General features: G+C 41.7%; 1 protein-coding gene across 15 annotated transcripts in view; it reads left to right on the forward strand.

Moving 5' to 3' along the window:
• TENM3 (teneurin transmembrane protein 3) overlaps positions 1 to 26,657 on the forward strand; it is a 697,856-nt gene that overhangs the window by 236,035 nt on the left and 435,164 nt on the right. The window contains exon 1 of one of the 15 annotated variants that reach the window (XM_079909552.1): positions 12,422 to 13,199. The exons of the other annotated variants lie outside the window; for them this stretch is intronic. The gene's annotated coding sequence lies outside the window, so the exon portion shown is untranslated. Of the gene's footprint in view, positions 1 to 12,421; positions 13,200 to 26,657 lie in introns of those variants that run through there. 15 annotated transcript variants of the gene reach the window in all.

Genomic DNA, 26,657 nt, shown 5'->3' on the forward strand with positions numbered 1-26,657 from the left:
ACTCCACCACCCCAGAACCTGCCGTCCTCCTGTCACCTCCTACTTCTTCGGAGACCTCCACCCTGAGTCCCTTCCAAAGGTTTCCTCCCTTCAGCCCACCTCAATCAAAACTCTCTTTCCCTGAGCCCTCAATTAATTAGATCTGATTATCTAATTAAACTAATTCACACCGAGGTATGAATGAGGCTTAATCCTCCCGGGGACATGTGCATTTTAAAAGAAGAGCTTGTTAACCCAAATGCCTCAACAATTCGTGGAAGATGTAGGGAGGTATTTGGGGGAGCTTGGGGCTTTCCTGGGCCCCCTGCTTCCTAGACCATCACTGGCCTGGGTTAACCCAGTATTCCCTCCACCAAGGCGTTAAAAGATTTGGAGACAGCATTGTACATGCCCACCCTGTGCGTCCCACCCTCTCTGCCTTTGACAGTCGGTGGAGTTAAAAACAATATCATCCCTTAAGAAGAGGGCTTCTACCAATACTGTGAGGCTTCAGCCCTGGTTGTGAAGTGCTTTCTTTTCTTAGAATCAGCCTTCAACTCCTGAAGCAGAGAAGGTCTCAGGATTCCTGGGGGCAAAATGATACGATTTCTAGGCCTACCCTCACAGCAGCCACCCTGGTCGTCCTGAAACAGTCAACATTCACTCTGGCTTTTTTCACCCTAATTTTAAATCCCAGAACAGATTCTGCTTTTTCACATGGGAGAGAGAGAAGCATTTGTATTCCAGCCCTGAACTGACGTGAGGCTGAAGTTGACCAGAGTAGGAGGGTCTGGGTTAGAAGCAACTGTGAAAGTCCCTGTGGTAGCGTCTGACCGTGCCGCTCTCTGGGAAGAGATATATAAAGGCCATTGTGTCCCTGATGCCCTCGAGCTCGAAGTGACGGAGTGCATTCCAGCAAGATCCAAGTTCAGGAAATGCTCTGGGAATCCAACCCCGAAGCGGCCATATTACTGGCCACTGGCCCACTGTGTCCAAGACTCCAAATGTTATGATCATTTCCCACCAAACGTTGGATTCCCATGTATAGACACGACCTAAAAATGTATGGAGTGTTCTTTCTTTAAGGTATGACTCAGAATTGCTGAAAATAAGAATATGGACAAACATAATTTATATGCTCATTATTGATCGTTTTGTCCAAGATCTCTTCTTGATGTAACACTTATTTTTGCTATAAATTTGCTATATGCTTATTCATACTTTTTACCTCTTTTCCTGTTTTTGAACGCATTTAAAGGTCCCATATTCTTTTTTTTTAATTTATTCATTTATTTATTTATTTTTGGCTGCGTTGGGTCTTCATTGCTGCGCGCGGGCTTTCTCTGGTTGAGGCGAACGGGGGCTACTCTTGGTTGTGGCGTGCGGGCTTCTCACTGCGGTGGCTTCTCTTGTTGCGGAGCGCGGGCTCTAGGCGCGCGGGCTCAGTAGTTGTGGCTCGCGGGCTCTAGATCGCAGGCTCAGTAGTTGTGGTACACGGGCTTAGTTGCTCCGCAGCATGTGGAATCTTCCCTGATCAGGGATCAAACCCGTGTCCCCATCTTTGGCAGGTGGATTCTTAACCACTGCACCACCAGGGAAGCCCCAAGTTCCCATATTCTTAACATATTGAGGTAGGGTATGGGCAGGGGCTACAGTTTGATATTGTTGACAAAGAATTGGCATTTTCCATTCTATCTTGAGCGATGGATTAAGAGAATTCTTTTATGTGAGTGCCAACTGATTTTGCATACATTCCTGTAATATTTAAATCAACTGAATTTCTTTGAATGATAAAAAAAACTGTTGTATATTATTGATGATATAAAAAATAGTGTTGCATTCACTCAGGAATGCGTATGAAACAGTGGGGATGTCCTCTCCTGGCTCTTATATTTTAAGATTATAACTCTTGCAGCAAAAGCAGCACTACTAATATACAGTAAGGCTTCAAAGAGCAGAGCTTACATGCAAAAGCAAAACAAATAATACATTGGGAAGCAGTAAAGATTGTGATTCAGCCTTTCGTCTGATTACTGTTCATTTCATGTGCTATTGGAGTTTTTGTCTTTATGTTTCGCTTCACGGAAGGAGTAAGTATGACATCTGGACAAGGCATTCACAAGGGAGGACAGAACTGTTTTCTGTGGACATTTTAGCTGTCAGGGCCTGAAAATTAAAGTGGGAGAACTGACCAGCTGGAGAAAACAAAATAGGGTTATACGTCTTAAGTGATTTGGGTTCATGCTTACTTACATGTTTTAAATTATTATGAGATTATCGCTAGCCTATTATATTTTATTTCACCCCCAAATATTTGTTTACTGTTAAATACATCATGGCTCTTTTAAATTTTTATTTTTTTATTGAAGTATAGCTGGTTTACAATGTTGTGTTAGTTTCCGGTATACAGCAAAGTGATTCAGTTATACATATACATATTCTTTTTCGGATTATTTTCTGTTATAGGTTATTACAGGATATTGAATACAGTTCCCTGTGCTGTACCATAGGTCCTTCTTATTTTTCTGTTTTCTGTATTGATGTGTATCTGTTAACCCCAAACTCCTAATTTATCCCTCCCCCTCCCTTTCCCCTTTGGTAACCGTAAGTCTGTTCTCTCTGTCTGTGAGTCTGTTTCAATTTTGTAGATGAGTTCACTTGTGTCATATTTTAGATTCTACGTACAAGTGGTAGCATATGATATTTGTCCTTCTCTGCCTGACTTACTTCACTCAGTGTGATGATCTCTAGGTCCATCCATGTTGCTGCAAATGGCATTATTTCATTCTTTTTTATGGCTGAGTAGTATTCCATTGTATATTATACCACATCCTCTTTATCCGTTCCCCTGTCGATGGACATTTAGGTTGCCTCCATGCATGACAGCTCTTTTAGAGTGTGTGATCAAACTTGAGCTTTCCTGATAAACATGCAAATAAATCATTAAGGATTTTTTTTTCAATTGTACTTAAAGCCTAGAGGTTATTTTGGTTTATGTGCAAAGCTGTACATCACTAAAGGAGGTTCTGAGCCAGAGTGTTTACGATCAGAGCAATCCTTGATCTATCAGAAGATTTACTGAACGCTGATTTTCTGTAAGGAGTGGTGTTCTTCAGATGAGGAGATAGTGGGTTTCTAGATCACATGACGTACGGTTCCCACCCACACCCCCTGTTCTGGGTCACTCTCACGTGCTCGGCACTGCCGTGTGCCCGAGGAGTCTACTTATATAAGTTGCTGCCTTTGATTATGATGTGTTACTCACTCTTTACTGAAAACAGTTCTTAAAAATATTATGGGATTCAGACAAAAGATCCCATGTTTTAGAAACACACTGCTTATGCTAATTTGCTCTTAATTTCCTGTGTGATATTTCTTTGTTTGGTTCTGATTTTGATAGAATAGCCTCCGGGGAAGGAAAATCATCCTTTTCTTTGGAAGAGAAAGAAGATAAAGGTGAGAGGAAAAAACCAGGGACATAGATAAGGGAGGGAGGCCGGTTCACATACGATTCTTATTTTACACGATATTTTATGGTTAATCTCTCTGGGTCTTCATTTCCTTGGCTGTGAAATGCCAGGAATAGTGTTTACCTCATTATGAGGCATAAAGAAGGCAGCGTATGGAGAGCACCTACCTCTGGGCATGACACGTGGTGACAGTCAATACGCCCTAGATTCCTTTTTATTCTCCTCTCTGCTGGTGAAGAACTCAAATTCAGAGACTCTACATAGCGTTAAAACTGAAACCCACATCGTGTTTATCAGAGATGAGCTGTTAGATTGCTTGCGCAGCTATTTGTCAAACCATGTAACATTACCCTTGTTTTAGATCAAGAACAATAGAACATTGGCAGTTCCCTGTGATTTGACCCAATACTGAAACACAGAATTAACACAACTCTTGAGGTCCTGCAGATCGTACCGGTACATTCTTTTTCTGAACCTTCTTGATCTTTGAAGTCAAAGTGCTACTTTTACATGAATGGATGATTTTATTCCTGTACTTCCTTTCCACAATACAAGATAAAAATAGTAGTCCAACATCCTATGGTTTCTGATTCTTCTTCATTACCTCTTCCGTAAAAAGGCCCAAAGTATCCCTTGGTCCTCAGTCTCCCAGCCCCACCAAGCTTCTCTGGTTTCAGGATACATCTACGTGGATTCCCAAGACCGTGTATTAACCATCTACCGATAATAGTTCCTTGTAGTGTTGACGTTCTCTTATGTGTATCATGTATGTTCTTTTAGGCGGCAAATCCAGATAGGGTCAGGTTTCCTCATTAATTGTCATTTTCGATGTGATTCCAGGGAGTATAGAAAACTGGCCTCAGGGCAGCCAGGCCTCAGAGAAAGCTGGAAGGTCATCTGTGCATTTCCCAGATACCAGTATGGCGCTAGTTACCCCATCCCAGGCCTGGGACTCAGTGCCAGTTTAAGTGACTCGATTCCTCCATCTGCGACTGCTGCCCCTTCCTTCTCCCCGTGAAGGACTCTCTCTGGCCTTCTCTCTGCTCTGTGGCCCATGCCACTCACACCAGGGCCTGTGTCATGGCTTCTACCCGGGCCCTTTGATCACTCAGCTGTCTTCAGGGGTGCATCTCATCTTGTGCATCTCAGATTAAACATCACCTCCTTCAGAGGGGATGACCCCCTCCATCACACATACTCACCTCATTCTTCTCCATCTTAGGAACCTGATGTTTTCATAGCACCTATTATAATCCGTAATTATTTATTTGCTTGTTTATTTGTTTGTCTGTGTCCCCCATAGACAAGGGCAAGGTGTCTGTGCTCTACCATTCTAGCCCTGGTACCTAGCACAGTGCCTGGCACATAATAGGCCCTTGAAAAATAATTGTTGAATGAGTAAATATGTGAACCAGCAAGAAACTCTTCTGAAGGGGCTGTGACACCATGGCAGACTCCCCAAGGCTTCTTAGGGAGAGGACTGTCCAGCAGCTTCTCTCTTCTAATGCAAACATTTGAACCACTGTCAGTTTGGATGCCTCACCGAAAGGGAGGCACATTTTTTGCCAAAGCACGTGTCTTTCTGTTGAGGCACTTCTGTCCATTAAGCTAGGATGTGTGTTTTCACACGTTAGCTTTTATTCTGCTGTTAGAAGGAAGTGGTTAGTACACAGAAACGAAACTTGCAGTAAAACAGTAAATAAAAACGGACCTCGGATGGAGAGATTTAAGGGTTGTTCGGGAAAGTGTTGTCTTGGAATTAAATCGCCAGAGAGAAAAGCGTACGTGGGAGCCAGAGAATTGAAAGGAAGAAATATCAGAGTGAAGAGTGGAAGAAATGGAGCCCCAGTGACTGAAGCACATCAGAGAAACAGATGATGGAGTGGCCGGCCGCAGGGTAGAGTTTTGGCGTTTGAGAAGTGAAGCTGGGAGCTAAGAGTGGTGGGAAGACACTGGCAGAGGATTATGCAGGACTGAAAGAGTACCAAGGCATTAAAAACCCCGGATTACGTAATAATCTGTGGCAGACTTTCAGCTGAGCTAGTTTCTCCTAGTTATTAACAGCCACTTGGCGGAAAAATGAAAAAGATTCAAGCAAGGGCCTTTGTACGTCTCTTCGTAAAACTACGGTTGACATTCAAAGCGTCTTCTTTATGGAGCCCTGAAATGCTAACGTGCAGCTTTACCTCTTGCAACTGCATGGAATCACCGTGGAACAGAGCAGGGAAAGAGAGAGGAAGCCTGTGTTACTCTAAGTGAAGAAGGGCTCAGCTTTGTAAGTATTTTAGAGTGTGAGATGAGGAAACAATAAAAAAAATGTTAAGGGAAAATGGGTGATGACACATAATGCTGCTTCTTGTCTTCGCTCACGTTACACAGGAAGGCTGACCTTTTACTGTGTCTCAAGGTCGTGGAAATTGGGAGCGACCGCTCTGCCTGTTAGAAATCTCCGAATTATAGACCTTCAAGTTAGCAGGAACCTCAGGATAATCTCGACCAACCCTTTACTTCCAGAAAGGCAAGATGTTATTATCCCCTGTTCTAGAGGAGCGACAAGTAAATTAAGTTACGTGCTGTGGTCACGTGACTGAGAAATCCTGATGAGCGAGGATGCAGAGGGGAGCGAGGTGGCGGGGCGGGCTGTGCAGAGGCCGACTCCGGTGCGCTCTTAGGGCCTGCTTCCGTCAGACCACAAGCAGGGTGATTCTCACGTCGCTGTGGACCCAGGGGAAGATTGCTGTATTTAAGTGGGCCGTTGTTTACCAAAATAGTTTCTTTCCTTTTTGAAAGAAGGGAGGAAGGAAGGAAAGAAAAAGGGAGGGAAGGAGGGAGAGAAGGTGGAGGGAGGGAGGGAGGGAGGAGAAACCTCAATTGTAAGAAAGTGTCAGTGGATTCTAGGTCCGTATGGTTGAAAAAGGGAGAGAAATCACCTCGACTTGACCTTTTCTGTATTTTGAATTATGGTATCTGATGACCCACATCTGAACAAACAAAGACATTAAAATGTTGGGTCCTTATTACCAGGTCACAGATCTGACCGTAGAATTGCACACGTTGAGAATTTTAATCCCGACAGTGATGTGGACACATTGATGGCTGATGCCCACGTGTGGTCTCAGAGATGGGAGGTTAGGACCAGCGCTCCTCTGTAAGTGGAAATCAGTTCTCTCCCGTCTTGCATCTGCTCTATGTATATATTAGGTGAATAATATTGTTAGCTTTATAGCTCTTTAATCAGGTGAGGGGCCCCGTGTGCACATACCAAAAGGGAATTCTTCTATTTCACTTGATATCATCTTTACATAGAATTCTCTAGCTGATCTGTTGTATTTGCCATGCTTGATTTCTAGAGCTTCCATTCTGGAAAGCTGAGGCTTCTCTGTGATCCACGGGCTCTTCCCAGACGTCTACAAAACATTGAAATGTTTAAAAAGGGTAGAAAAGTGGTGCCAGACTCTCCATTTCTAAAACAAGTCAATTGGATGATGGATCCCAGAATAATTGACTTCAGTTTGTGCTGAAATGACCTTTGATCTCTCTTAGCCTGGCATTTCCGGCCTAGCTTTGTTTTACAGAAAAAAGAAGCATTCCTTTTATTTATTAGTTCTCTGTTGCTTTTCAATTATAAAGCTATCCCTTGTAAAGAAAAACAGACATTGAAAGAAAAGTGAAGAGGACAGCATCTTACGCACCTTAAACCACAATAGTGAGGATGATTAATAAGCCACATACATGTTTCCTGTTACCGTTCCCCATATTTCCTTTGGTTCCTAACTTTGGCAGGAACTTTTCAATCAGGTAGAGTCTGTCATGTGCAGCTGAGGCGTACACCATCCCATCACCTCTCTATGCGTGCCCCAAATTTCTCTCTTCCTTTACTGAAGATTGCAACCAAATTTGGGATTTGTCTGGGCTTTGTCTGTATGAAAAATTTGTATTTTTAAAATACTATCTATTCAAAGAGGATATTTCGAATCGGTTTCTCCTGATATCTCTAGCTTTCCTTTCCCCCGATTCAGCATCAGGTACCATTTTGACAAGGAGCATGACTGAAGACAGGCTGAAGTTAATTGAAGTTAGCAAGAAAAATATGACTGTCAATTTCAGATTCTTTTTCTTTAATTATTTTTAACTCATGAATAATAAACGGAAAAGAAACGTACGTTTAAGAGCATCTTGAAAATTCCCACTTTGGGAAGCATCAGAGGAGAGGTGTCCCTTGTGACACTCTCTAAAATAGGACATACCACCGGCTTTTGGCAGATGACGTAGGTGTTTTTTAATTTTTTTTAAAGGATGCTTCTTTTGAAGTGACAGAATGAATACACCGGGAAGTGGAAGTCGAGCACACACAGCCGTAAAATGCAATTTGTGTTTTCAGTGACAGCATGGCCGCACTGCCGCATCGGGAATGGGAGTGGCAAACAGCTGTAAAGACAGGGTGGTGTTCTATACTGAGAAAGGTAAACAGCCGGTAGGTACAGCTCCGCATCACTGTGTAAGCTCCAAGTCCCCGTGCTTCTGTAGAGCACCATATTGGACCTTTTGGGCTTGCATAGACAGGGAGAGAGGGGGCCTAACAAAACTCACTTGAATGATACATTTTCTTTTAAAGGCCAGGAAGTTGTTTTATCAACCCTGCTTTCTAAGTATCTAAGGCTGTCTGGACTATTGAATTTCTTTTACTGGAAAAAAATGTATTATTTTGCCCAAAATTTAGCAAAGAAGAAAATCCATTTAAAAGATCATTCCACAGCCTGTTGCCCTTGGACGTTTCCCATGTTCATGCCTCAACCCCATCCTTTCTCGGCGTGTGTGATTTGAATACTCTCTCCTTTGTAAGATGAGAGGTAGCATTTTAGTTTCATGGTGATGCCTGTAGAAGGTGGACGTCATGTTAAAAACACTTCTGGGATCTGGACGTGAAAGTGGGCGTCCCCGGAGCATCATTCTTTGTGGGGTCACCCTGTCACGTGTTTATTCAGCAAACGTTTACGGAGCAGCTGTCACTATTCGGGAGGCCGCTCTGCTTTGCTGAGAGTTCACAATGGAACTGTTTTTAAAAGTAAGATACATAGGATGGGATGCTTGGTCATCCGTGACCACTAGTTTTCCTTTTATCTGTGCACTATTCTCCCTTTAACAAGGCTGAATGCCTTTTCCTTAAAAAGTTAAATGGGAAAGTCATTTATCATGTTTGGTCCAAAGCAATGGTAAAAGAAGATCTAAAACTTGAAGCCAAGAATCTGGTGCTGAAAACGATATTTAAAGAGTGTGTGAGGAACTTCCCTGGTGGCACGGTGGTTACAAATCCACCTGCCAATGCAGGGGACACGGGTTCGAGCCCTGGTCAGGGAGGATCCCACGTGCTGCGGAGCAACTAAGCCCGTGCGCCACAACTACTGAGCCCACGTGCCGCAGCTACTTAGCCCACATGCCACAGGTACCGAAGCCCACACACATAGAGCCCGTGCTCCACAGCAAGAGAAGCCACCGCAATGAGAAGCCCGCGCACCGCAACGAAGAGTAGCCCCCCACTCGCCGCAACTAGAGAAAGCCCGCGCGCAGCAACGAAGACCCAATGCAGCCAAAAAATAAATTAGTTAATTAAAAAAAAAAAGAGTGTGTGATAAATGTGCACTTTATCTAATTCTAAAATGGAAGGATAGACATGGCTTTCTTAAGATTCAGATGGAGAGCTGTTCATCTGATGAGTCATCTTTCCTTGAGAGTGCTGCGTTTGGAAGCATTCTTTCTAATTTCCATGTGAGAAGACAGACTTCTGTCATGAAGACCTGAGCTTCCAGGGGTGAGGACCCGGAATATCCATGTATTGAGAGTCATCACTTTGACTAATGGAGGATCCTGATCACTTGTCACCCGAAGCACCTCTTCACAGCGTGTCATTTTTCCAGCTCAGTTGATTTTTGATATATCTGCCTTTGTCAGTCACTGAGGTGGAAACTTCATCACTCTTCCGTGCTTTTTGAGTTTTTCTTAGTGTTTGTTTGTAATAGGTTTTATGGCTGATTAGTTATGTGAATTGCGGCATTCTCGCTGATGGGAACCCATCTTAATTTCACCGGTGAAACCTGCTTCTCTCATCAACTCTGCCATAAACCACAGGTAGGGTTTGTTTTTCATTTAAACATACCTCGTGGAAATCAGTGTATGTACTTTTCATCGTTACTTAGTGTGAAAATTAATAGCTGAATTATCATTGGCACTAATGTTCGAGCGCTGGCCTTTCCGATTCTGTGATTTCACACGTCGGTTACTATGCTGGGACACGCCAGTGACTAACGGTCAGCCTGTGCTCCGCCAGGCGCCGTCAGATGTCGGGATTTTACCGAAGCCCCACTGAACAATGTTATGACGTGAGAGTAAGGTTTCTGCTTCTGCTGCAGGTGATCATTTCTGCCTTAAAAGCTTTCACAGTGCAACACAAGAATTGGTGTTATCAGTTCTTAAACAGAATAAGTCACATTATCTTATTTTATTTTGCCCAGCGTGACTGCATGTATCTGCCCTAATGATCAACACCTGTCGTGGCTCAGTGCACCAGCTTTATGTCCCACAGATCTGGGTTGGAGCCCTAGCTCTGCTACTTAGCAACTGTGTGACCTTGAGTGAGTTACTTAATTTCTCTGAGTGTAGGTTTCTTTCTTGGTAAAAGAAGGTTTAATAAAAGCATCCACCTCATATGTGTGTTGTGGAAATTAAATGAGGTAAATAAATGTTAGCTGTGTGTGTAAAACTTCTTTTAGTCGCTGTTAGGCAACTTTTTAGGGACGCCAGGGCTGTAGGATCCTCAGGTTCACTGTACATTGTCATTTCTGATGGTTTAATTTTTAGTTTGGAGGTCTTTCCTTTTGTTTTAATATTGCATGGTTATAACGAGAATATTCTACACAACCATTATTTTTCTAGATATAAATTTTAGTATGGTACGACTCATGAAGACATTCGAATGTTATAGGGTGATTTTGGTATAATAGCTTCCTCGCTAGATGATCACGTTCCTATTATTCAAGAGGAAGATTTTAAATAGAGTGTGAAGACTCTATAGGGGATAGTGAAAAAATTACACAAAAGCAAATGAACTAAATCTAGTAGTGGCAAGCGAGAGATGCCCTGAAGATAATATTATATTATCTTTTCTCTTTTGAGATAATTTATTTTTCTGTTACAGCCAGCTCCATTGTCTCATTTGGGGTTTTGGGGACACCATGTTCACATAAATCAGGAAACTATTGATTACTGAAGACTTACTATGTGTGAAACACAAAAGTGGATAACATCAGAGAGGGTCTTTTGGATGGGGTGATTCTGAATTTTTTTTTTTAAGTTGTGCATTGCATAAAGACATTTGCCCCGAGAAGACGGCACTGTCTTCTTTCTTTTTTTTAATTTTTATTTTATATTGGAATATAGTTGATTCACATATGTTGTGTTAGTTTCAACTACACAGCAAAGTGATTCAGTTAAACATATACCTATATCTATCCTTTTTCAAATTATTTTCCCATTTAGGCTATTACATAATATTGAGGACAGTTCCCTGTGCTATACAGTAGGTCCTTGTTGATTATCTCTTTTATGTATAGTAGTGTGTACATGTTAATCCCAACCTCCCAATTTATCCCCCTCGCCACCTTTCCCCTTTGTAACCGTAAGTTTGTTTTCTAACTCTGTGAATCTGTTTCTGTTTTGTTAATAAGTTCATTGGTATCATATTTTAGATTCCACACATAAGTGATATATGATATTTGTCTTTCTCTATCTGACTTACTTCACTTAGTATGATAATCTCTAGGTCCATTGATGTTGCTGCAGAAGGCCTTATTTTGTTCTTTTTTAGGGCTGAGTAATACTCCATTGTATATATGTACCACATCTTCTTTATCCGCTCTTCTGTCAATGCACACTTAGGGATGACTGTGAATTTTGAAGTTGAGAAACATGTGGAGTAGTAGAAAATGACGGTCCAAACTTCACTGACAACCCGTGCCCTTCCCCTTCTCAACGGTTGTAACCAAAGTAGTTCAATCTGCAACAGGAATGACATAGCTCAAAGCTGGTTTGCATGGACACAAACCAGAGGACTTGTTTATTGTACAGATCTTTTATTGTCCTGCGGTTTTCAACCGCTCTCCCTTGGCCTGTTCGTGTGCTGCTGCTGAATAAGGGGTGCCAACACCTGGAGATCAGCTTGTCAAGATATTTTGCGGGGGGGGGGGGGGGGCGGTGCACCAAGAAGACACAGGTGGACTGGATCTGGCACCCAGATCCGGAAAGCTGGAAAGCTGGGCTGCACTGGTTTGTGAGAACGGCACGCTTGACCAGCGCTGAGTATCACATTGTCAGGCCGGCTCCAGAAATTACTACGTTTTTACTGAAATGTGAGCATTCTGCCCTGAAAGTATAGAAGAGGATGTGGTCAGGGCAATAAACAGCTCTACGCAAAAAGCAACAGGTTATTAGCAAAGAACAAGTCCCGAAGGGCCAGCGAGTGAACAGTGCGATTAACCAAGAATGCTTGATTCCTTCACTGAGACTGTGAGGCGCTGACTTACTGTGGAAATAACTGCATATGATTGCGGGTGACTTTCCAGTGCTATTTTGAGTCTTTTATTCCTTTCGACGTGCCACCAAGACAGCTAATATTTCACAGGATGCCATGAATAGTGTTGTGGGGTATTTGCTGAACTAGAAAGTTAGGTGTGATCAGGCTAAAATGTTTTTTCAGTGAGCCATCGACAGGAATGTGGAAGAGTATTATTCAAAATGCATATTTTGCTGGGATTCTGCTTATGGACATTGTAGCCATAGTTTATCCTCTTTTACTACAATTTCTTAGCTAGGTACTTCAGACTTGTGCCCTGGTTCCGCTCCCCAGTTACATTCCTTTGCTTCCGCCAAAGCTGCCCTTTTCTGCCTTTTCTCCCTTGGCCTGAGCTGGAGGGATAATCCCCAACAGAGTATTAAATGTCCACACCGAGTCATGGTGGGTATGGCCTGGTATGAAACACCCAGTGCCAGTGTGGTGAGTGGTGTTTAGGTCCCAGAGACTATTTCATGCCTTTTGTTGTGGGGCTTTAAAGGAAGTGGTTGTTATCCAAGGTGTTCTGCAGTTCGGTAATAGTAGTTGGGAAGGTATTCTTGTAACATTGCTATTTACTCCCCAGGCTCTACAGATCCAACTGAAGGGGGGATGACCCAGCCATTTGGGGGATCTAATGCAAAACCAGTAACAGCTTTGGACACTTCTCCGTGAAGGATTCTGCATTGTCCTGCTCAGATACAGCCTAAGAAGAAGAATCAGACTCAGTCTAGTCAGGCAGTGGGGAATCTGGCCCATCGTCTTCCTTGCGGCAGCGAGAAGTTACCTAGACCTGTACTTCATGTCCCCAGGAAGAGGAAGCAGGGTCCCCTAGTGTGCTGCCTTGTGTGACATTTGAGATACATTTTCTCTTTTCAGTGGCTTATTCTTGAGGAACCAGGTTTTCAGAGCCCACTTAACGATCAGAGCATATATGAAAATGCTTAGCAATTGTAATACATTTTCTAAGCAGCCTGGTGTCCTGCGTTAATCTTCTAGATATTTACCACTTGAATCTCTCTTGCACTGAGTTATCTGGATGCATTTCTATTTATTATTATTGGACCAATATTTCGATTCTCATGGTTTTCCGAACCCCATGTGAGTGAGGTCCTTCGTACCTGAGAACTTTTGCCAATAGCACAATGGTAAATGGCCTCAATCACGTAGCTCTTCATCTGCCTCGCGTTTCACGGTGTTTGAGTTGTACACACTGGAAAAGTTCTGTAGATAAAGTATGAGAAGAAAAAAGCCTTACGTACATTAGTTGAAATGGCATCATGTTGCCAAACTGTAATCAGCCTTAGGGGAGCTCAGTGTCGAAACTGCTCAATTGAATGCTGCCATTTCCCATACAATTTAAAAGGCCTGCAGGCGTGCTGAAGTCCTAGCTGGGTCTTTCAGTTAACACTCTGTAACATGACCCCAAAGTCTCATTTACATCACAGCAATTAAAATATATGCCACGTTACATGTTTACTACTATAGACTGTAGAAACAGTCCAATGAAACGTGTCTATTTTCCAAAAATAATCATGGAAATCTTTATGTTCATGATTTCTTTTTTTCTAGGTGGTCTCACCATTTCGTATGCTCAGAGGGGACTGGTGATTGTGAAGTGGGAAAAGGTGGGGGTGGGGGAGGAATGCAAATCTAGACTAATGATAACTAGTAGTCATTACTGCTCGTTTACCCACGTGAAATCCGGTTAGTAGGCTGAGTCCGGGTCATAGGTGACAGGTGTCCATTATGCAAAATAATTGATGTTATCAGTGCTAACTGGCCCCCCTACTGGTAGTTAGAAGTAGAGGGACCACAAATTAAATGAGTGTTAAAATAATACACCTCCTGGTTGCAGAAATGCTGCCCCTGCACTAGGACAGAAACGCCAATGCCCAGTTGGGAAGGTGATGGACAGGCAGACTCACCCGAGGAAGGTGTTTCCTTAAATTAGAGTCCTTTCCTTAATTCTCCATCCAAATTAATTTTAAACTCCTCCCGGGATATGGATTAGAACTATAAATATTAACTGATATCGTAACTATTTTATAATGAGATGAATAGCAAGCTCAGTTATTTTAAAGCAAAGCCACTGTAGCCAAAATTAGATCATATTTTCTCAACAGTGACTTGCATTTTAGTCACGCCTTTCTTTCAAGAAGCACAGAGCAAATGGACTTACTCCAAGTTGCTGTGGTGGTTTAATATTTATTGAGTAGTCACAATTTACTAGCTTACCTTGAAAGTGTGGTTTTTCACAGTTGTCTAGAATACATCATCAAGGTATGAAATACAGTGGCAAAAGTCCAGCTTCTCACCTTGGCAGGCAGTCAGTGGGAAGCCGAGGAAACGGGATTTCTCTCTCCGTGTACTCCTGCTTGCGCTGCCCTTTCCTGGTCAGGAAGAGCCTTGAAAGACTCCTACTTCAGCAGACGTCTGAGAAAGCAACAATCTCATCTGCGTAGGTCCATTTTCACCCCGTGCCTCGGCTTCTACCTACCACTAGTAACAGGAGAAAAAAAATATTTTTTTGCTTAGGCTGCTTCGTCCCGAGCCTTTATGCTAATCATTGAAAGGGGTCCCCCGGAAGCAGACGCAGCCCGTCAGCGGGGCGCTGGGCTGGATGGCGGCCCACACCTCCACCCCTCAGCACGTGCCCCCAACAAGGCAGGCCTGGGTCAGGCCGTATGTCCCCGACTCACACAATTTTTTATGAGTATGATAAATTACGCACATATTTGTCTGTATGACAGAAAACATCCAGGAGATCTGGAACAGTTGACTAATTGGATATACTTTTCCCATTTTTACTTGACTATTTGGCTGCGTTTATACAAAGTCGTAATATTTGAGTATATTATATATATGCACTTTAAGGCGTGTGATTGAACTTGAGATTTCAAAACGGTCTGTTTCGATGTGAGCCTACACCAAGGCAAGCGTCTTTAACTATCCTGATAGAGTTGTGTTAAAATTCACTAAAAAGCAAACAACGGACACCCAAGAAGAGGAAGACGAAGGAGAATGGAATCCTCCTGATGAAGTGCACAGGTTGCTTGCCAGACTGGTGCTGACGACGTCGGTCCTCTTCCCCACACCCACAGAGACTGAGTCTACCGCCAGCTAAGAGGGTTTCCGTGGGTCTTTGGGCAAATCAAACACTAGGACTGAACCAAAGGCATTTTGAAACCCTGAAGCAACTCTGGAATTGCTCTGTCCCCCTAAGCTTCACCGCTTCAAGGAAAAGTGGGGTTTGGGAATCTCTCTGTCCGCATCTCTGCAGGGAGATGCTGTGTTGAGCGAGACCCTCACCTACAGCGCTGAACCAGCGTTTCTTGCTCTCCGGGGGTCTGTGAAGAAGGGGCCATTTGGCTGGTTTGGTGCTTTTCAGACTGAGATGAAAACTATCTGGTGGGCAGTAGACAGAGGACACGTTTATTATAGTAGTTTTGCCTGTGGGTTAGAGAGGCATGAGTAACTGCAGTTATCTTTATTCTCCACATACATGTGGGCACTTATCAGGTCTCCACCTAGGTGTTACTAAAGTGAAGCTCATGTAGTTCTTTCAGTCTGGAGACTCTCAATCAGCTTCATTGCTTCTCCTGGAAGTCCTTCCTGTTGTTTGCTGACTTTGCTTTTTACTACCGAGATGTAAATATTTGGATGTCAGTAGAGATGCAATCATTTTGAAATTATTGGTGTGGGAACTTTTTTTTTTCCTCATTTTGATAACACAGTATTTCTGAATAAGCTCGTAAAAATCCAAACCCCAAGTTCCATTCAAACAGTTTAGCAAAACGTTTTGCTACAGATGTATAATCTCTTGCTCTCCACCTCATAGAACTGAGCTTTCATACGCTTTTCCCTTTCTCAGCTTCCTAAGCCTAATGATGCTAGAAGTTATTCTTGGACATGGAACAGTGCTTTTGAATTTAATTATAATAAATGGTTCTTATCAAGTAGACATTATGTTGTATGCCAATCACTGGGCTAAATGCTTTTAAAACTGTATCTCATTTAATCTTCATAATACCTCCATAAGAAAGACATTGTCATATGCATTTTAAAGAATAAAAGGTAGGAAAGCAAATCTCAGGGAGTTTAAATAACTTGTCCGAGGTCATAAGTCACATGAATTGTAAATAGTGGAGCTAGACTTTTGGCATCATCTGTCTGATCAAAACCCACCCTGTATTCCAACCCAGTTGTATTAGTATAGGTTTTTTTTTTTTTTTTTTTTTTTTTTTCTGGTACGCGGGCCTCTTACCGCTGTGGCCTCTCCCGTTGCAGAGCACAGACTCCGGACGTGCAGGCTCAGCGGCCATGGCTCACGGGCCCAGCCGCTCCGCGGCATCTGGGATCTTCCCGGACCGGGCCACGAACCCGTGTCCCCTGCATCGGCAGGCAGACTCTCAACCACTGCGCCACCAGGGAAGCCCAGTATAGATTTTTTTTTAATTTGAAAAATCCGGGTAAGAACTTGTTGGCTCTCTCTCTGAGGCCTCTTTTCTTCTGCGTAGACTTCGGTGGCAGGAAGGCTCTCTCCACGCGGCGGCAGGAATGCAAACAAGCGCCATGTCTTCGTCTTCCCATATTAGCAGCTCTACATTGTCTGGTGTTGAGTAAGCACATTCCCAGTGGTTTTGTCATGTGTCCTGGAGCTGACCTTTCTGGCCTGAGTTAGGTCACATGTCCATTCCTGACCCAGTCACTGGATTCTGTGCGGGCAGTTCCTTGACTCCACGATCGGGGTCTCTTTCACCCGAACCCTTTAGAAACCGACGTGGGAGAGGAGCATTTATTCAGGGAAATACGGGGCATACAAAACCCCCACCTCTGACCACAATGGCCGTGATGTAGGGGAGCCTTTCTCCTCTAGTAACTAAACTACATGGGATGGGAGACAAGCAAAGGGAATTGTGACGGGGTCCTCCTCTGAAACACAGAACATCACAGTGAGGTATCAGTTATTTCCTCCTAAATTGTCTTTTCCTCAAAGAAGAAGCTTGACAATATTCCCAATATTTTTGATCTTTTTAACTGGATCTTGAATTTTCCACCTTTCTTACTCCTCAGTTGAATAAATTAAATAATAATAACTTAATTATTGTGGTATTTTCAGTATGACAGCCTTCCTTGACTTTGTACTAGATCTGTTGACATCCTGGCACAGTTTGTCAAACTCTTTGCTGTCATTTCTCCCTCTCCCTCACCTTTTGAAAAACTGTTTTCCTTGGTTTTTGGTTGTTTTGTTTGTTTGTTTGTTTATGGCTTAAACTCCCTCTTTGTTCTAAGATTTGGAAGGAGAGGCTAGTATTAAGAGGACAGACTTGTAATTAACCGAAATGTGTTCCAATTCCACTTGGCTACTTCCTGACTCTGTGTCCTTGGAGGAATCAATTCATCTCTCTGGGCTTTAGTTCTCTCATGTGAAAGTGGAATTTATAATTCTTACTACGCAAGGTTGCTGTGAGGATTAAGTGAGGTCATATATGTAAAGCACCTGGTGTATTTTAAGCACTCAATAAATAATCAAGATTGAAATTAATAATTCATCAAGGAGTTTTTATGTCCACTCTTCACGAGAGGAATATGCCCAGCACTTAGGGACATAATCCTATAGCTCTTCACTTAAGAAGCTCCTCCAGTGGCCTGCAGGTCCCCAGCTGTCACCAGGTCAGTAATACCCATAGGTCAGTTTTAAGATAAAGAAGCTGTAGTTGTTTTTAGTTGTTTCCAAAAGACTTGCTTACTTTTCTCGCATTATGGCTAAAGGTTTGAGTTTGGAGTCGATGCTCCACAGGCCTTAGAGTTTGGCAACGGTTCAGAGACGTAAATGGAAGAACAGTGTGTGGGAGTGTGAGTCCCAGCCTGGCCGCTCCCTGGGTGTCTGACTTGAAATTTTTTTATGAATTTCTCATATTTCCTCACCTGTAAAACTGGCAAATATCAGAAAGTTGACGAGCTGTTGTTAGAAGTCGTAAAGCAGTGTGCAACCTACAATGTAAAACTGCTTACTAAGTGGAGGTTATTGTGACGATTGTGTATTTGAGTGTGACTGGCGTGTCCACTGGGGTGAACACGTACGTTTGAAGGTGGCGTGACAGTCCGCGACCCAGTTGAATCAGAACAATACACCGAGTGCTATCACAGTTGTCTATTTGGTTGCTCTTTACCTAGAGTATATTTGAGGCCATTTGGATGACACAGTCTCATGACACGTAACCGTTTCTTTGATTTTCCCTCTGAACCCGATGGCATTACTGGCAATTTTTTCAAAGGCCTGGCTCATTTTGAAGCACTGGTGAATAAAGTGGTGGCCTCCAGATTCAGAGTTCTGGCTTAAACCAACATGAAAATGCTTAACTACATGTGATGGATATATGTGTTGATCCAGGCAGGCAGGCAAATTGAGAGAGATTACTTACAACTTTACCCTAAAGGTCTGGAAGGTAAGAGAGCTGCATTTGGTTCAGCCGCTCTGGATTCTAGAGGACCTTTTCCCAAATTATTCGAAGTATGGAGATTATGACTTTCCTGGCAGTTTTTCCCTCCTTTGCGGCGGTAGCCCACGTAGCTGTGTTAATATATTTTACTACTACATTACTATCGTCCATTGTTTTTATTAGGGAAAATAGAATCACTTTTAATTTCCAATTTTGCACGTGAATTGCTTTATTTGTTTTTACATCATAGAATATATTCCCACTTTACATTACTGGGTGAATTAACCTCGTTATCCATATTTTTTTTCTTTTTTGATCATTTCCAGTTTCTGTTTCCTTCTACATATAAATAATTTTGAAAGAATTTTTAATGATTTGATCAGACTCAAACCACTTTTCTTACAGCCTCAGGCACTGTTCTATATATTTTGCAATTAAAAATTTTCCAGTATTCACACTTACTCAGTAGCTATTTTAGTATATTTCTCCTATTTTGTTTCATTTTCTGAGTTTTTGCTATCTATGATATAGCCTGAAGAATAATTTTCAGTTTTAAAACAATAAGCTTCCTATTTATTATTTATAAAGGCATAAATATATCTTTACTCCCATAAACTGTTTGTAATATGTCAAGTAGAAATAGGTTACACGATCATTTACATTAAATTATAAATTATATATGACATACATACATTCACACACACATGCATACAAAGGGCCTGAAAAGGTGAACACTAAAATGTTATGTGAGCAATAATTTTAAGGATTTGTTTTGCTCTTAACTGTATTTTCTAGTTTCCACAAAGAACAAAGATTACTGCCTAATAATATGTTTTAAATGAAAGAAAAGCGAGAATTGGGAGTGTGCACTAAATAGTTTTGAGGGGCGGCCTCCTGTCCCCTCTGTCTCAGTAGACATCCCCCTTTTCCCGTCTGCTCCAGCCAGCAGCCTGTTCGTCACCCCCAACTCTTTCCTCTTCCTCACCCTCATTTCAGCCCATCACAGGTCTTTCTGATGCCAAGTCTATCTCTCCCACCCACCCACCTCCCTAAATGCCCACTGCCATTTCAGGTCCCCTAGTCCAAGCTCTCATTCTCTTGCCTGGACTTCCGCAAAAATCTGCCAACAAGTTTTCCCGTTTCCTCCCCAGACCTCCATCTTCCCTGTTCTCTACACTTCAGCCAGAGGGATCTCTCCAAACTGGAAACCTGATGGATCATGTCAAACGTGCCATTTAAAGCTCTCCATGGTCCCCCATTAACGGTGGCATATGGGTGAAACTGCCCATCCTGTCCTGTGAAGCTCTGCCTCTGGGCCTCAGGCTCCCTCTGGACTCATCTCATGCCTCTCCCCTCTCTCGCGCTGCTCCAGCCCTGCTGGCATTTGTCCATCAAGCCCCTCCCTGTCTCCATGTGCTGGTTGAACACGTTCTTTCAGCCTGGTCTGCTCGACTGTCAGCCTCTTTTCTGTGACACATACTTGTGGCCAGGTTAAACCCTATTTACCCAACGGCTCTCAGCCTAAATGTCATTTAAGATCAGTCTTTGTTTTTGGCTCTCGGTCTCAATCAGACCCCACCTTCTATTCTCTGTTTTGGCAACTTGCAATTTCTTGCAGCATTTGTTACATTTTTAGTTGTGCATTTATTTGTGTGACTCATTATTTAAACTCCAGCTCCCCTTTCAGAATGAAAGAGTAGAGACTATGTCTTGTTCACCTCTCCATTCCCAGAACCTCTTACCATGCCTGACATGTATGATGAATGAACAAAAAACTTAATGATCACTCTGCCTTGTGCACAATTCCATGTCAATGCGTGTAGATCCGTTGCATTCTTTTGAGTGGCTGCTGGGTGTTCCTCCAGCTGGTCTCGTCTTACTCTTTCATTCAGTCTATCTCAGCCTTTTAATTGTTGTGACCATTTCTGTTTATATTTAATGCAATTATTGATATGGTTAGGTTTCTCTTTTCCATCCATTTACTTTTAACTTATTTGTGTCTTTGTATTTAAGCATGTTTCTTGGAAGCAGCATATAATTGGGTCTTGTTTCTTATTTTTATTTTTTAATCCAATCTGAAAACCTCTGCATTCTGTGGAGTATTCAGACCATTTACATCTCATGTGATCATTGGCTTAGTTAAGTTTAAGTCTGTCATCTTGCTGTTTGCTTTCTATTTGCCCGTATGTTCCTTGTTCCTCTTCTACTTTCTTTGGCTTTGTTGATGTTTTATGCTTCCATTTCGTACGATTCCGTTATTTCTTTTAACTTACTGGCTGTAACCCTCAGTTTTATTTTAGTGGGTGCACTAGGGTAGGCTTTAAAGTAGACATCGTTAGTATAGCAGACTACCTTGAGGCAGTACTATGCTACTTCACATATAGTATAAAACACTCGCGGTAGTACACTTCCGTTTCCCCACTCCTTCCTTTGTGCTAGTGTTGCACTAAATTTTACTTACACATATGTTATCAAATCCACAATACATTGTTATGATATCATTTTGTTTAAACAGTCATCTGTTTTTAAAAGAGATTTAATAAGAGAATAGCTTGTGTATTTAACCAAACAGCTACCACTTCCAAAGGCTATTTATTCCTCTTGTAGATCTGTATTTCCATCTGATGTCATTTTTTTTTTTTCTGCCTAGAGGACTCCCATTGCATTTCTTGTAACGAGAGTCGACTGGTGATTAACTTCTGTATGTCTGAAAAAGGTAGTTATTCCTCCTTCCTTTTTAAGAGATATTTTCATTACTTACAGGATTCTATGGTGACAGATTTTTTTTCTTTCAGTACTTCAAAGGTGTCTCTCTACTGTCTACTTGCTTTCATTATTTACAACAAGAAACTCTGTGTTTAATGTGCCTTTTTCCTGTGTCTGCTTTCAGACTTATTCTTTATTATTGATTTTGAGCAATTTTTTTTTATAACTAAGTTATTTTTTTATTATTTATTTATTTACTTTTGGCTGCACTGGGCCTTCGTTGATGCACGCGGGTTTTCTCTAGTTGCGGCGAGCGGGGGCTACTCTTCGTTGCAATGTGCGGCCTTCTCGCTGCAGTGGCTTCTCTTGCTGCGGAGCATGGGCTCTAGGTGTGCAGGCTTCAGTAGTTGTGGCGTGTGGGCTCAGTAGTTGTGGCTCACGGGCTCTAGAGCGCAGGCTTAGTAGTTGTGGCACGCAGACTTAGTTGCTCTGCAGCATGTGGGATCTTCCCAGACCAGGGCTCGAACCCATCTCCCCTGCATTGGCAGGCGGATTCTTAACCACTGGACAACCAGGGAAGTCCCTGATTTTGAGCAATTTTAATCACAATTAAATGCCTTGGTATACTTTTCTTTATATTTCTTGTGCTTGGGGTTTGTTGAGTTTCTGGGATCTGTAGGGTTTTGTAGCATTTCTCAAATTTGATTATGTTTCGGTTGTTATTTCATCAGCATTTTTTCTGTTCTCTCCTCTCTGTCTTCTCCTTCAGAGATTCCAGTTACAGCTATCTTGGCCTTTTGAAGTAGTCCCACATCTCACTGACGAAGTATTCATTTATTATTTTTTTCTTTCTCTGTGCCTCATTTCATATAGTTTCTATTACTGTATCTTTAAGTTCATTAATCTTTTCTTCTGCGATGTCTAATCTGCCATCTATCTCATCCAGTGTATTTTCCATCTCAGACATGGTACTTCCATCTCTACAAGTTTGATTTGGTTCTTTTTCTTTTTTAATGTCTTTCATGTCTCCATTTAATTTTTTGAACATATGGAATGCAGTTATTAGTAAGTGTTTTCATGTCCTTGTCTATTCATTCTAGCACCTGTGTCAGTTCTGGGTCAGTTTCAATTGCTTGATTTTTCTCCTCATTATTTTCCTGCTTCTTTGCATGCCAGGTACTCTTTGATCAGATGACAGACATTGTGAATTTCACTTTGTTGAGTGCTGGTTATTTTTCTATTCCTATAACATTTCTAAGCTTTGTTATGGGACAGGTAAGCTACTTGGAAACACTTTGATCCTTTCTCGTCTTGCTTTTAAGATTTTTTATTGAGACCAGAATGATGTTTAGCCTATAGTTCTAATTATTCCCCACAATTGAGGCAAGGCCTTTGTGAATACATTGCCTAATAAATTATGAGGTTTTTCTAGTCTGGCTGGAAAAACTACACACTATTCTTGGCCCAGTTTGAGCTTTGAAAACTGTTCCCTGTAATTCAGCAGTCCTTTACAGGGACAGTTTTACCCAGGCAAGACATTTGGTAGCGTCTGAGCATATCTTATTATTACCATGACTAGGCGTGCTACTGGTATCCAGTAGGTTGAGGCTAGGAATGCTGCTAGACATCCTACTATAGGATATCCCCCAACAGAAAGAAAATTTTCCATCTAATGTATCAGTAATGCCAAGGTTGAGAAACTCTGCTATAATCCTTTCCAGTCATTCTTTCTCTGGCCTCCAGCAGTCCCCTCACACACATGTGCTGGTCAGTGCACCACTGAATTCTCAAGAAGGAGCCTCTGCAGACCTGCAGAGTTCTTTCCCCATGCAGCTCTCTTTCCTCCAGCACTTTGTCCTGCAAATTCTTACCAGCTGTTCTACCAGCCTGTGAGCTCTGTCTCTAGCTTAGAGGTTGGCTGAGCTCTTCCTGGGTTCCTCCTTGCTGTGCTACAGCCTGGAAATTCTTTCAAGGCAGTGAGCAAGGGTACTCAAGGGCTCAGCTTGTTTGTTTCCCTTTCTCAAGGTTCACTGTCCTTCATTTCTTCATGTCAATAACTTGAAAACTTCGTTTCATGTATTTTGTCTATTTTATTGTCGTTGCTATTTTAGAGAGGTGGGTAAATCCACTTCCCATTACGCCATCTTGGCTGGAAGCAGAAGTTGACTTCTTATTTATTATTGCTGTCGAATGTTCTCTTTATTTCCTCTCTTGTTTAAAGAAAGCAACCTTCCTTGTTTTTAATCTTCTCAATCACAAATTATTCACTATATTTATTTTTCTCTGTACCTGCATCTTCTCAACAAGCATCAGTTTTGTTAGTCATGGTACACTCTCCTTTCCCTATGTTTCTTTACACGGTTTTGTTTGTGTTTTAATTTTGTGTGATGATTCGCTTGCATTCTTCTATTTGAAACTGTAAGCTCCAATTTTAGTTATGCTTGAATTTAGCATTATTAAAATAATCACCATAACATGATTTTATTTTTGTTCTTAATTATTTCAATTCTTTGATTTACAAATTTGTCTCAGGAAACAAAATTACCCCTGAAATGAACAATAGCAATTGATTTCATCTTGTGTTCAGTTGACAGTAATGTAACTATTCAGTGAAGGAAACATTTTGAAGTGCTTGTGGTGTGCAAAGTTGTATTTACTGTTGGATTAACATAACTGGTAATAAATCATAAATACTAACTTATTAGGGAGAATACGAATTGTGAGTAACAAAAGGCAAAATTGTCTTGGTATTGTGTACAAATAGCTTAATTTAGATCTTTAATCTAAACTATGCCGAGGTAAATTAGTGTTTCTCTGAAATCTGCTTACTCTTTTGGGTGAGCTTTTCCAAACCATTATAAAGTGAGGAGACAGTCTATGCAGAAGGTATTCAAGGTAACATTCAGGAATTTGTAATCCTTACAGAAAATAAATAACAACGGAAACATGAGTGAATTTGATGAAAAGCTTACTTAATCCTTTGGGTTTGGCCATTTGTTTTTATTTCCGTTGCTAGCTTGACACATAAGCTCACAGAATTTTAGAAGTACAGATGATTTTAGGGATGTTTGTCATGGGCCTGAGAGATTGTAATCATTGGCATCAAGGGTTTTAAAAATATACAAAGTCCAATAAAAATCAGATTACTTCCTAAAGGTACAATTTTAAACTGTTTCTTTGGAGTTAAGAACAGGTTATGAAACAATGTGATAATGTCGTTAAGTTCTGTGGCCAAGTTTCAAAGCATGTTGAAATAATATACAGTATCTGAAATAGAGGATACGATCCCTAGTGTCCCTAAGTCAGGACTGCCTGCGCATTCATTCAGACAAACACTTTGCAAGATATTGAGGAAAAACCAATAGCCAAATAATGGAATTTGCTCTAAGACCAGGTGTGTTTTCCAGAGCGGTGCTGTGGGCAGTAACTGAGTGGTTTTTCAAGGAGCTAATGAAAATTAACCACATCAGTTTGATGTTGTCATATACTTGCTGTAGGCAGTTCAACTGAAAGTCTTCGGTCCCCTTTCTCTCTACTAGTTTCCTTTCCTTTTCAAAGGCCCCGCCCCCTGACGCAGCGAGGGTCCTGTTCGTTAACTGCTTTATGCTAGATATGCTGCCAGTGACCCTCTTCCTCTGGTAGGACTATGCAATCACCATCAAAGTGCTTCAACAATTTAACACCACGGTACGCAGGCCTCTCACTGCTGTGGCCTCTCCCGTTGCGGAGCACAGGCTCCGGACGCGCAGGCTCAGCGGCCATGGCTCACGGGCCCAGCCGCTCCGCGGCACGTGGGACCTTCCCGGACCGGGGTTCGAACCCTCGTCGCCTGCATCGGCAGGTGGACTCTCAACCACTGTGCCACCAGGGAAGCCCAAGCAGCTGTATTTTTTTAACCTTCTCGTCTTCAGCTTTGAGTGCAGGAGATAATGCAGAAAACTGCCTTTTTTTTTTTTTAATTAAAAAGAAATTTTTTTTACACTTTTTTTATCGAAGTACAGTTGATTTACAATATTGTGCTAATTTCTGCTGTACAGCAAAGTGACTCAGTTATCCACCTATATACATTCTTTTTTTATATTCTTTTCCATTATGGTTTATCCCAGGAGGTTGGATATAGTTCCCTGTGCTCTACAGTAAGAGCTTGTGGTTTACCCATTCTAAATGTAATGGTTTGCATCTACTAACCCCAAACTCCCAGTATGTTAATTAATATCATAATTTTAATATCAAATAGATAATTATCACACTGGCCTCACACAACAAATTTTCCCGATATCCTTTATGGATGTGATTCTTAAAACTATGTAAATCACAAGATTAATAGTAAATGTAAACAGAAGAAATTATAGATATAGACAAAAGGTTGGAATATTCTAATAAACACCGTCGATTCCATGGGATATTAATCCAAGAAAACTGCCTTTTGAAGTCACATTGAACTCACTGACTTCCATCAGAAGCATATCAGTAGTTGCAAACGTTACAGTGTAAATTAAATCCTTGAAGACTTTGAACCATGTGCAAAACCGGAAATACAGATGCAAAAGATTTTTTATTGTTTGGAAGCTCTAAGCCCAAAATGTCTTTTTCTTTGACGGTGTATTTGAATACTCTATCTTGATTTTTCGTGGCACTTTAGAATTGCTCCACAAATAAAGAAAAGTCAGATATTTTGTGCTAGAGATGTTGTATAAAGCTCAAGAATACATAAAATTATCTTCTGATTCCTAATTTATTAACATTTAACTGGAATTGATTTTTAAACATTGGTAACATTATTGCAAGGATGCATCTTTGCTCTGATGACGTATGTGCATATTATTACTTTAAAGAACTTATTGACTTACCTGGTTTGCAAGACTGAAAAACTGTATCATGGACTATATAGTAAAGAAAATACTTTTTACATTCAAAGGTCCAAAGGGACAAAGAAAAAGACAGAATGGAAATATGTGTGGTCTGACTTAGACATGGGCAATTTTTTTTTTTTCTGTAAAGGGCCAGACAGCAAATCGTTTAGGCTTTGTGGGGCCATCAGATCTCTGTATTAGTTTCCTAGGGCTGCAGTAAAAAAAAAACACAAATTTGATGGCCTGAATCAACAGAAATGTATCCTTTCAGTTCTGGAGGCAAGAAGTATGGCAGTGAGGTGCTGGCAGGGCCGTGCTGCCTCCGAGGCCCTAGGGAGGCATCTGTTCCCCGCGTCTCTGCCGGCTTCTGGTGCCTGCTGGCTACACCGGGCACCCTTGTCTCGTAGCTGCATTCCTCCAGCTCTGCCTTCAACGTCTCATGACCCATTTTCTTGTTTGTCTGTACGTCTCTGTATCCAAATCCCCGTCTTCTATCTCATAAAGAGACCAGTCATTGGATTTGAAGCCCACCCGAACTTACTATGACCTCATCCTAACTCGATTACAACTACAAAGACCATATTTCCAGATAAGGTCACCT

Source organism: Stenella coeruleoalba, assembly GCF_951394435.1.
Source record: "Stenella coeruleoalba genome assembly, chromosome: 21".
Taxonomy (NCBI): Eukaryota; Metazoa; Chordata; class Mammalia; order Artiodactyla; family Delphinidae; genus Stenella; species Stenella coeruleoalba.